At 36.0% G+C, this 8,295-nt stretch overlaps 1 long non-coding RNA gene across 1 annotated transcript; it reads right to left on the reverse strand.

The window, feature by feature from the left end:
- Positions 1–805: 805 nt before the first annotated feature.
- LOC136283612 (uncharacterized) lies at positions 806–7,828 on the reverse strand. Its single transcript, XR_010718880.1, has 3 exons — positions 7,696–7,828; positions 5,430–5,528; positions 806–889 (listed from the first exon to the last, which is right to left on the reverse strand). It is a non-coding gene; the product is annotated as an uncharacterized lncRNA (long non-coding RNA).
- Between the last annotated feature and the right edge of the window lie 467 nt (positions 7,829–8,295).

Raw genomic sequence — 8,295 nt, forward strand, 5'->3', positions numbered from 1 at the left:
TGTAGCAGCAATAGTGCAAATAAAAGAGTCGTTGAAAATCTCTGAGTGTTGCAGTAGTAATAGTGCAAATAAGAGTCGTTGAAAATCTTAGAGTGTTGTAGTAGTAACAGAGCGAATAAAAGAGTCCTTGAAAATCTGTCAGATTGTAAGACTCTTTTATTTGCAATACTACTACCACACTCTGAAAAAAAGAGTGTGATAATGGTACTCCAAATAAAAGAGTCATTCAAAATCTGTCAGGGTGTTGTAGTAGTAGTGAAAATAAAAGAGTCGTTCCAAATCCGTCAGAGTGTAGTAGTGGAAGTGCAAATAAGAGAGTCGTTCAAAATCTGTCAGTGTGTAGTAGTAGTGCCAACAAAATAGTCGTTCGAAATCTGTCAGAGCGTAGATGTAGCAGTGCAATTGAAATGTCTTTCGAAGTCTAATAGTAGTAGTAGTGCAAGTAAAAAACTCGTTCTAAAAGTATGTCAAAGTTTCGCAGTAGTAATTTAGGTGAAAGTCATTAAAAATATTTGTCGACTGTAGAAGTAGTAGTGCAGTTGAATAGTCGGTTTAAAATTTTTCAAATTCTAGCGGTGGTAGTGCAAATTAAAGTCTTTGATAAAAATCTGTCAGTCTAGCAGTAGTAATGTAAATAAGAAAAAAGTCATTAAAAAAACCGTTAGACTAGTAGAAGAATTGCAAGTCAAAAGTCTGTCACACTGTAGAAGTAAAAAATGGAAGAGAAAAATTGTTATATAATCTTTCAAAGGTAGAGTGTAGCTGCAGTGTTAGTAAGAGAAAGAAAAATAAACACCAAAAACGTCACAGTTTCGACTAAAGATTTATTCACATATTTTCATTTATATTTGTCAATGTCTTGAACTTCTTCCTTGTCAGAGTTCTAACCCTAAAGAGATCGAAAACAAATATTTTATTTTTGAAAGTTCACTACGATAATTGCATGCAGAGTTTAAACCACAAATCTCACGTACGTAAAATAAATGTTTTATGTTAATTCTAGTTTCCACGCTTTTCTCGACCCTTGTGTAACCCTTTGCATTAAATTCGTAAGGAAATTGTTTAGTTTGAGTTTTGAGTGGCAGGAATTATTTTGGGCTGAAAAGTTTACCATAAAGTTAGAGAGCATTTATTTAGAGGAGAGTGGGTCGATCATAAAACGGTTGTTCAACATATGTTTTGTACATAGGTAAGGATGCAAACAGTGCATGTTTAACATTCCCAAGAGGGTGATACATGTACTGAGTGAACCTATTGTTTCTATCAACAATGGGAGCGAACCTACTTCTAGTGAAATTTTGCCATGTACTCTTACCAAAAGCCTCTGTGGTCTAGCGGTAGTGCACATTTAATAATTCAAATTAAACGGCGGCTGGATCCCCCCAGCCGTCGTTTAATTTAAGTTGTTAAAGCACCTCGGAGGGGCTCAGGCCCCATTGGTAAGTTTTCTTTTTCTTTTTAATCTTTAAAGAAGCAGAGTTGATTTTAAGATCTCAAAAGATATCTGCTGGAATCTTTTTTCTTGGAAAAAAAATTTCCAGACAAAAATTCTCGGAGATCTTAAAACTAAAAATATTCTGATTACGGAGTAAAAGGAAATTTACAATTTTAAATAAACAACTGAGGATAAAATGGCTGCCGTGTCGTGCGCTTTAAGTTTTGCACAAAACCACAAAAACACGGTGGAAACAGTTACTAAACATAAATGGGAAACCATTACAGTATCTGGAGAAGGAGAGGGGTCTTTGCATTATATTCGGTAAAATTGAACATAAAAATAAGTACTGGTTTAAACAAACTTGGGCAGGGTTTACTTTTTGAAGTATTGAGAAAAACTAATGGCTCTGCAAAATGTGCATAAAAATAAAAATATTTCTGTAAACTTAAAGAACTTGAAATAAACCTGTAATCCAACGAAATTTTGGTACTTGGAAACTAAAAGGAAATTATTTTTCCCCCACTCCCCGCCCCCGTAAAAAAAAAAAAAGAAAAAAACGGAAATCCAATCATTTCTTCGCCTTACTAAATGCAGTCACAACTTTTACCCCGTGGTTTTCTGTTTTTGTATTTTAGCAAAATACCATTTCAGTCAGAGTATGTTATTTTTTAATTCCTTTTTTACCGTGGGAAATATTTGCTTAACCTTAACCAAATTCTTGATTCTTTAGTTAATAGCTCCTACGTTAAAGATACAGAATTTTCAACTTCACCACGATCTTGAAATAGATTTAAAAAACGGTTTTTGAAACTTTGATCAAGTGGTCAGCTGTTTAGGTTCTTAACATACAACTTCATGAAAAACTAAGCAGTCCCCATCAGGCTAAAAAGCAATCACTCCATAAGTAAAACTGGGAAGTCCAACTCGTAAATGCATTTACGCAGTAATCATTTTGTGGATTAAAAAATTACCATTACTAAAACTTTCTCGTCAAAACTTTTTTATGGACAGTCATAAAAAATAGTCCATTGGCTATTTTATGCAACATCTACCCCGTCAGAAATTTGAAATTGGTGAAAAACTTTTGGCATCCATTCTACGGACTAAAATTTTCCTAAGACAAACTGAATGACATTATGCTTCATGCTAATTTGTTGTAGCGTGCTTCCCTTGGTAATTGTGGCTGTCCTTGGTGAGTTCTAATAACAAAGTTGAGAAATCTCCTGCGTGAGACAAATGCCTGGGTTTTTTAAGCATGATTAAACACCCACCTTTCTTTGGAAAACATTTCTCTTATAAAAAAAAATCACTTCTTTTTCAAAACTATTCACCCGACAAGTTTAATTGCAAGACAAGATATCGTTCCTTTTGTTTTCACAAGTTGAAGCATAAGTCATCATCATTTCCTGTTTTTTGTGAAATGTGCTTCCATGAGAATTTCAGGAAAAGGTTAAAAATTAATTCTAAGCGCACACGATATTTAAAGAAAAGAAATCGCTCTAATTGGTGAAATTTCACAGGATGGTTCACAACCTGGCTCGTCTATAGATGACCCTCCCAGCGTTCTGTTTTTTTTTTTTTTTTCTGCTTGTTTCTGTTTTCGTTCGTTTACCCTTCCTAAATGTTCCATGCTTGCTAAAGAAAATGTAGTTAATATTTTGGGCCTTTCTAGGAGGAAAATGGTTCCGAAAATTTTAGAGTAAAAAAAAGCAGATAAAATAGCAACCCTCGAGGCAAGCTCAAGAGAGAGATTTAGGGAACATACCTTTAACTGCCGCTTATAAGTTCGAGGCTGATACAACTTTGTAAGGATCGAGTTTTTGGAGGGCGTATATCCGAGTAGGCTCATAACCGGACTAGAAAAAGCGCTTCGAAACGAGCTACATAAGTGCTGGTCAAAATACATTTTTTCTTTACTTCTTTTAATTAACCTCAAAAACGTCAGTATAAATCGAATTCATTTCAATAGATTGGAACATAATTAAAGGTTTAGTAAGTACAAAAGGATTTGATAATTTAAATTTATTATTCTGCAAAAAATTTCAAATTTTCTGTTAAAATTACAGGTGTAGTACTGAGTTCCTGTCTCAAAACAAGAAAAGAAAAGCTAGAGGAAGGCTTACGGACGGATATGTTTTTTTTTGTTTTCGGGCTAATGGGCCGATATCCAGTAAGGGGGGGGTGGGATATAAGTGAGGGGAGGGGTGGGGTATAAGTGAGGGGAGGGCTTTTAACTGGCGGGAGGCTTATAAGCGGCAGTTTACGGTGTATTTCTAACGAAAGTTTTTTTTGCTCCTCGCGAAAAGTAAACAAAAAAGGGAAATTCATTTTGTTCTCTACGAAATTCTGAAAACTCGTCAGCTATCCAACAAATTCCTTTTTCCTCACCAAAAGCATTCACAGACAATACTCCGGGAGCTTTAAACTTTTACTTTTTTCTTTTTGCAATAAAGCCATCACTTGGAGAAAATAGATGCCACATAGTGAAACTGAAAATTTGAGAAATTGTCATTTTTCCAAATAATCTCCAAAAACTATTTCTGGTTCAACAGTAAATTATTTAGATTTTAGATATATGAAAATTCACATATTTGCACTGCGGTGGAAAGATGAAAAAAGGGACCTCGCAGCTAAGAACACTACTGGAACGAGTAGTTGTAAATAGGACCTGAAAAAAATTCAGGCCCGTACGGGGGCCTGATACGATATCTTCTGATAAAAATATAACAAATGTTATGTATTCGTTTTCAGTTGAATTGTTTTTCTTTCACTCAGATACCTGCAGGGACGCTCAGTTCATTGCATGATCTCAAACAATATTCTTCAAGGTTTAGAAAGTATATAATTTGAATCATCGCGCAGAATGCTGCTGTCTTTCGTGACATGTACTTACAGTGCCCAGTTTATCAACGGGCGGAATATCAATTTGCTTGTCTAGAACTAGTCAGCTGTGATTGGTCAACAGTTCTTTCTACTGATCCTATGTCTTCAATGATTGATTAATTGAAAATACCCAAGAAATTTAACAATTTACCACGTGTATGAACTTACTTCAGATAAAAATTACGTTTACGCTTGGTTCTACCATATATTTTAGTCACATCTGCGCAATTTTAAGCAAAACCTTTCCGTTTTTAATGTAACTCGGTTGAGAAATATTCCTTTTGAACTCAAAGCCTGTTAATCTAGTTTTACGAAGTTTTAAGCGGTCATTTTCCGAAGCTTTTTTAATTCCTTCAGCTCTGAAGTTCATCTGTTTCAAAATTTTCTGCCGTAAGAAAATAGTTTTGATTTTTCAGTTTTAAAACTTTTGCAACTAACCGGAATGTTCCTGGAACTTAGCAACGAGAAGCAAAAAGGTAAACACAACGCCTTGAAAACGTCCCTATATCAACTTAATACTTTGTCATTGTTAAAATTTTTGGCCACGTTCTCCAAGTTACATTGTAATGGATTGCCTTGGTTCGTCGATGAATTCAAAGCTTCAACATCCCCCCGGGCAACTCGTTGGGTATTTGAACTTTTGAATATTGGTTAGTTCAAATTGTCGTACTCGGGATTAAAATTATGTTCAATTGCCACACTTAAGGGCCGTATTTGAAGGTCAATATTTTCGTAAAAGGCAAAATTAGCGACCGTGACTTTCTTCTTATATACCAAGCTTGAAAACCTACAAGTTGTAGACCTTTTGTTCTGAGCCATTTACTCGCGATAGTGAACTCTTTACTTTTAAAAACCTCCATATTAGGAGATAAAACTTGTGTATTTCACTGGAAATACTTGACACTTCCGCTTCAAATTCCCCAACCCAGCCAAGCAAGGTTCAAATTCTCCGCCCATCGGGCACAGACGGCCGTCAAGTGCCCGTGGCTTGCCCTGGGGGAGGGGATGTTCAAGCTTCAAATCAATCGGGGCATCATTACATTGTAGTTGACTGCCTTAATTTACCAGAAAAACAAAACAAAACAAAAAAAAAAATTGAACAACTCACGTTTAGCTGAGTTCTTTGCTTCACTTCGTTCGTTTCATATTCTCAGTTTCCAACCCTCTATTCCATAACAGTTTTCTTGTCTGTTTCCACCTCATTATTCTGCGAATCCAATAAGTACGTTGATTACTGACATGATAAGCCAAATAAACCAACAAATAAGAATAGAAACAAAGAAAAAACACCGCCAAATGTTTGACTATTTAATTCTTTATCCGTGAGCTAAGCTGTCTAGTACGTTGCAAACTTGTTCTACTAATCTTGTTAGGGTCTTAATAGTTGTACTTTTAGACGGCGTCGGCTGGAAAGATTATTCTAGAAGTCATCTGTAGGAATAGATCTTTTTTTTTCTTACAGTGTCCTTAGTGGTCTCGTCAGAGATATTCAACAAAAGCAACGAGGCTAACAACAACCGGAAGATAGTGGCTTCCTAATCAAAGCAGTTGAAGATCTTCGTTTAAGTTCTCCAAACGTCGGTAATTTTTATTGACGACAGTTCGAACATCAGTAAGTAAGAACATCACAGTAAGTAAGAACATAAGAACATCAACATCACGTCAAACAATAAATAGTTTTCGTCTAACATTATCAAATGTGTTTCTAAGACAATTAAACAACACTGTGCTATTCTCGCTAGGGAGAACAAGGTTTAAATTTTGCAGCATTTGTTCATGTATGGTTTATTTTTATTCTTTGCAGACTGACTGGTGAATGTCCTTGGTACTTCAAGCAAAAATCAAACAAGAAAGACTGATCCGAGTGAAATACATAATCTATTCTAAGGTACATAATAGATGTGGCGCATTTCTTTCAAGATTTTCGTCTCTGCTCACGTTGTAATAACGTCAGTTACGGCGCCTCGCATGTTTTCAAACCTTTGTTTGGTTCTTCTGTTGCTATTTTCAAGCTTGCCTGTTCGAAATTTCACTTTTAATTAATGAAAAAAAACTAGAGAGAAGTCGCGGAGAAGGTCGGACATAGTACAATTTTGCAGATGGCGTGACAACTTTAGCTCAGCTTTTTTCTATTTAACAAATAGATTCCAAGTTGCCGTGCGTCTGTTCAGTAATAGATCACAGAGGACGTCAAAATGTGGTAAGAACATCAGTGACACACTCGGCTGCGCCTCGTGTGCCACTTTTTTGTTCTTACTACATTTTGAAAAATCAGGAAGGAATAAGAAATAACTGCATTAACTTAGTTCTTGCTTTCTTAAATTATGACTCAAATAATTCGCAAAGTCCTTATGAAAAAGAAATGCTGCTTTCTTGTTCAAATTTTCGACGAGAGAGCCAAAGAAGTAAATTTTCCATAAATATTTGCGTTCGACGAAGGAAAACGCATACTAATCGTGTCGTTTTTACGGAAATCACTCTCGAGGGTTTTATAAATCAGTCCTGAGGGGATCGATCGTGGTACCATGCGATTTGAGGCATTGGGCGCCATTTTGGACCGGCGGACTGGCTGTGTGGCACAAATAGCCTCGATCTCATATGCAAATGTTCTCTTGGCCGCTTTGAGCTGAAGACACCGATTGCAAATATGGCGGCGAAAATGCAAGTACTTAAAGTGAAGTGAGCATATTTTTGTTCGTTCGGTGATTTGAAAATCCTTCGAAACATCTCTCCGAATTTCGATAAGCCAGGTCTATAAACATAATGTATTGTATGTATTTAGATACAAACTGTATAAAATCAGAATTTCTTTACTAAAACCACAATAGTTTTAGAAAGTAGCAAAAGTTAACTTCAGTTTTGATGGATCCTCTTTTGAAAGACATTAGTAAGTGACCTTTCTAACATCTGCATCTACATAATATCCTGTCTTACAACACATCGGTACACATCAATTATCGGGCATACTTCACTGGGATTTCGACAAAAGAGAAATTGGTAAAGCGCTGCTCAATATAAAAACGCTAAAAGGAAAACAGCATAAGCCACAGTTTACTAGAAGTTTAAAGGTTTATAAGACAATGCGATATTCATTACAATTGACGCATTTCCTTTGCATAGGCCTACACATGGGACAGGAAAGCTAACATTTATAACATAACTATGTCTTGAATCGTCGCTATACCCGTATTTCTTTTACGCTTAAGTATATTTACAAGCATATCCTTGGAAAATACAGAAAAAATAAAGATCCTGCTGGCGATTGTAAGCGATTCTTGTCTCGGAACTCCTAATATAAATTTCACGATGGCGCCCGTTTACGAACATTTGCATAACAAAAGGCTTCGCAAACAAAATGGGATGAGTCTACTGACCTTGAAATGCCTCCCAAGTATTTTAAAAAAGATTGATGAGCAATTCTTTCCGTACCTGTATGTGTGCTGTGGGAATATCTTCGAAAAACACGCTTCAAAAAATTGTAAACAACTCGAACTCGCACAGAGAAACGATTAACAGCTTTTGCCTTAGCAACAGTTGCTACCGAAAACCTCGCTTTCGTGCACACGCCGCCATATTTGGAATCGGTGCTACACTTGTACGTGAAATTGCCGCTCGAGGTGTCGTTTGAGGTGGAAAGATTGCAGCCAGCTATTCCATATTTTCGTTTTTCGATTTGTTCAATTTTGTCCTACTAGTTGTTTTGGCCACTGCCATTGTATCAAGTACATTACTAAGATGTTTAACTATTAAACCTTATTGTTGTTTTCAACTTTGCAACTGGTTTATGACACTGACCGAAAGCACCCTACAATCCACTTTCCTTGAATATTTCTGCGCAATTAGTACAATAGAAAAATTCTTTTACTAAAGATCGAACGCACTTTACAAATCTTTGATTATTGCTAGTTTCTCACGATAAAGTATCTTTAAGCCGGCCGACTGTACCAACATCTAACACTAAAATGAATTGAAAA

This window comes from Pocillopora verrucosa, chromosome 9 (genome assembly GCF_036669915.1).
Source record: "Pocillopora verrucosa isolate sample1 chromosome 9, ASM3666991v2, whole genome shotgun sequence".
Taxonomy (NCBI): domain Eukaryota; kingdom Metazoa; phylum Cnidaria; class Anthozoa; order Scleractinia; family Pocilloporidae; genus Pocillopora; species Pocillopora verrucosa.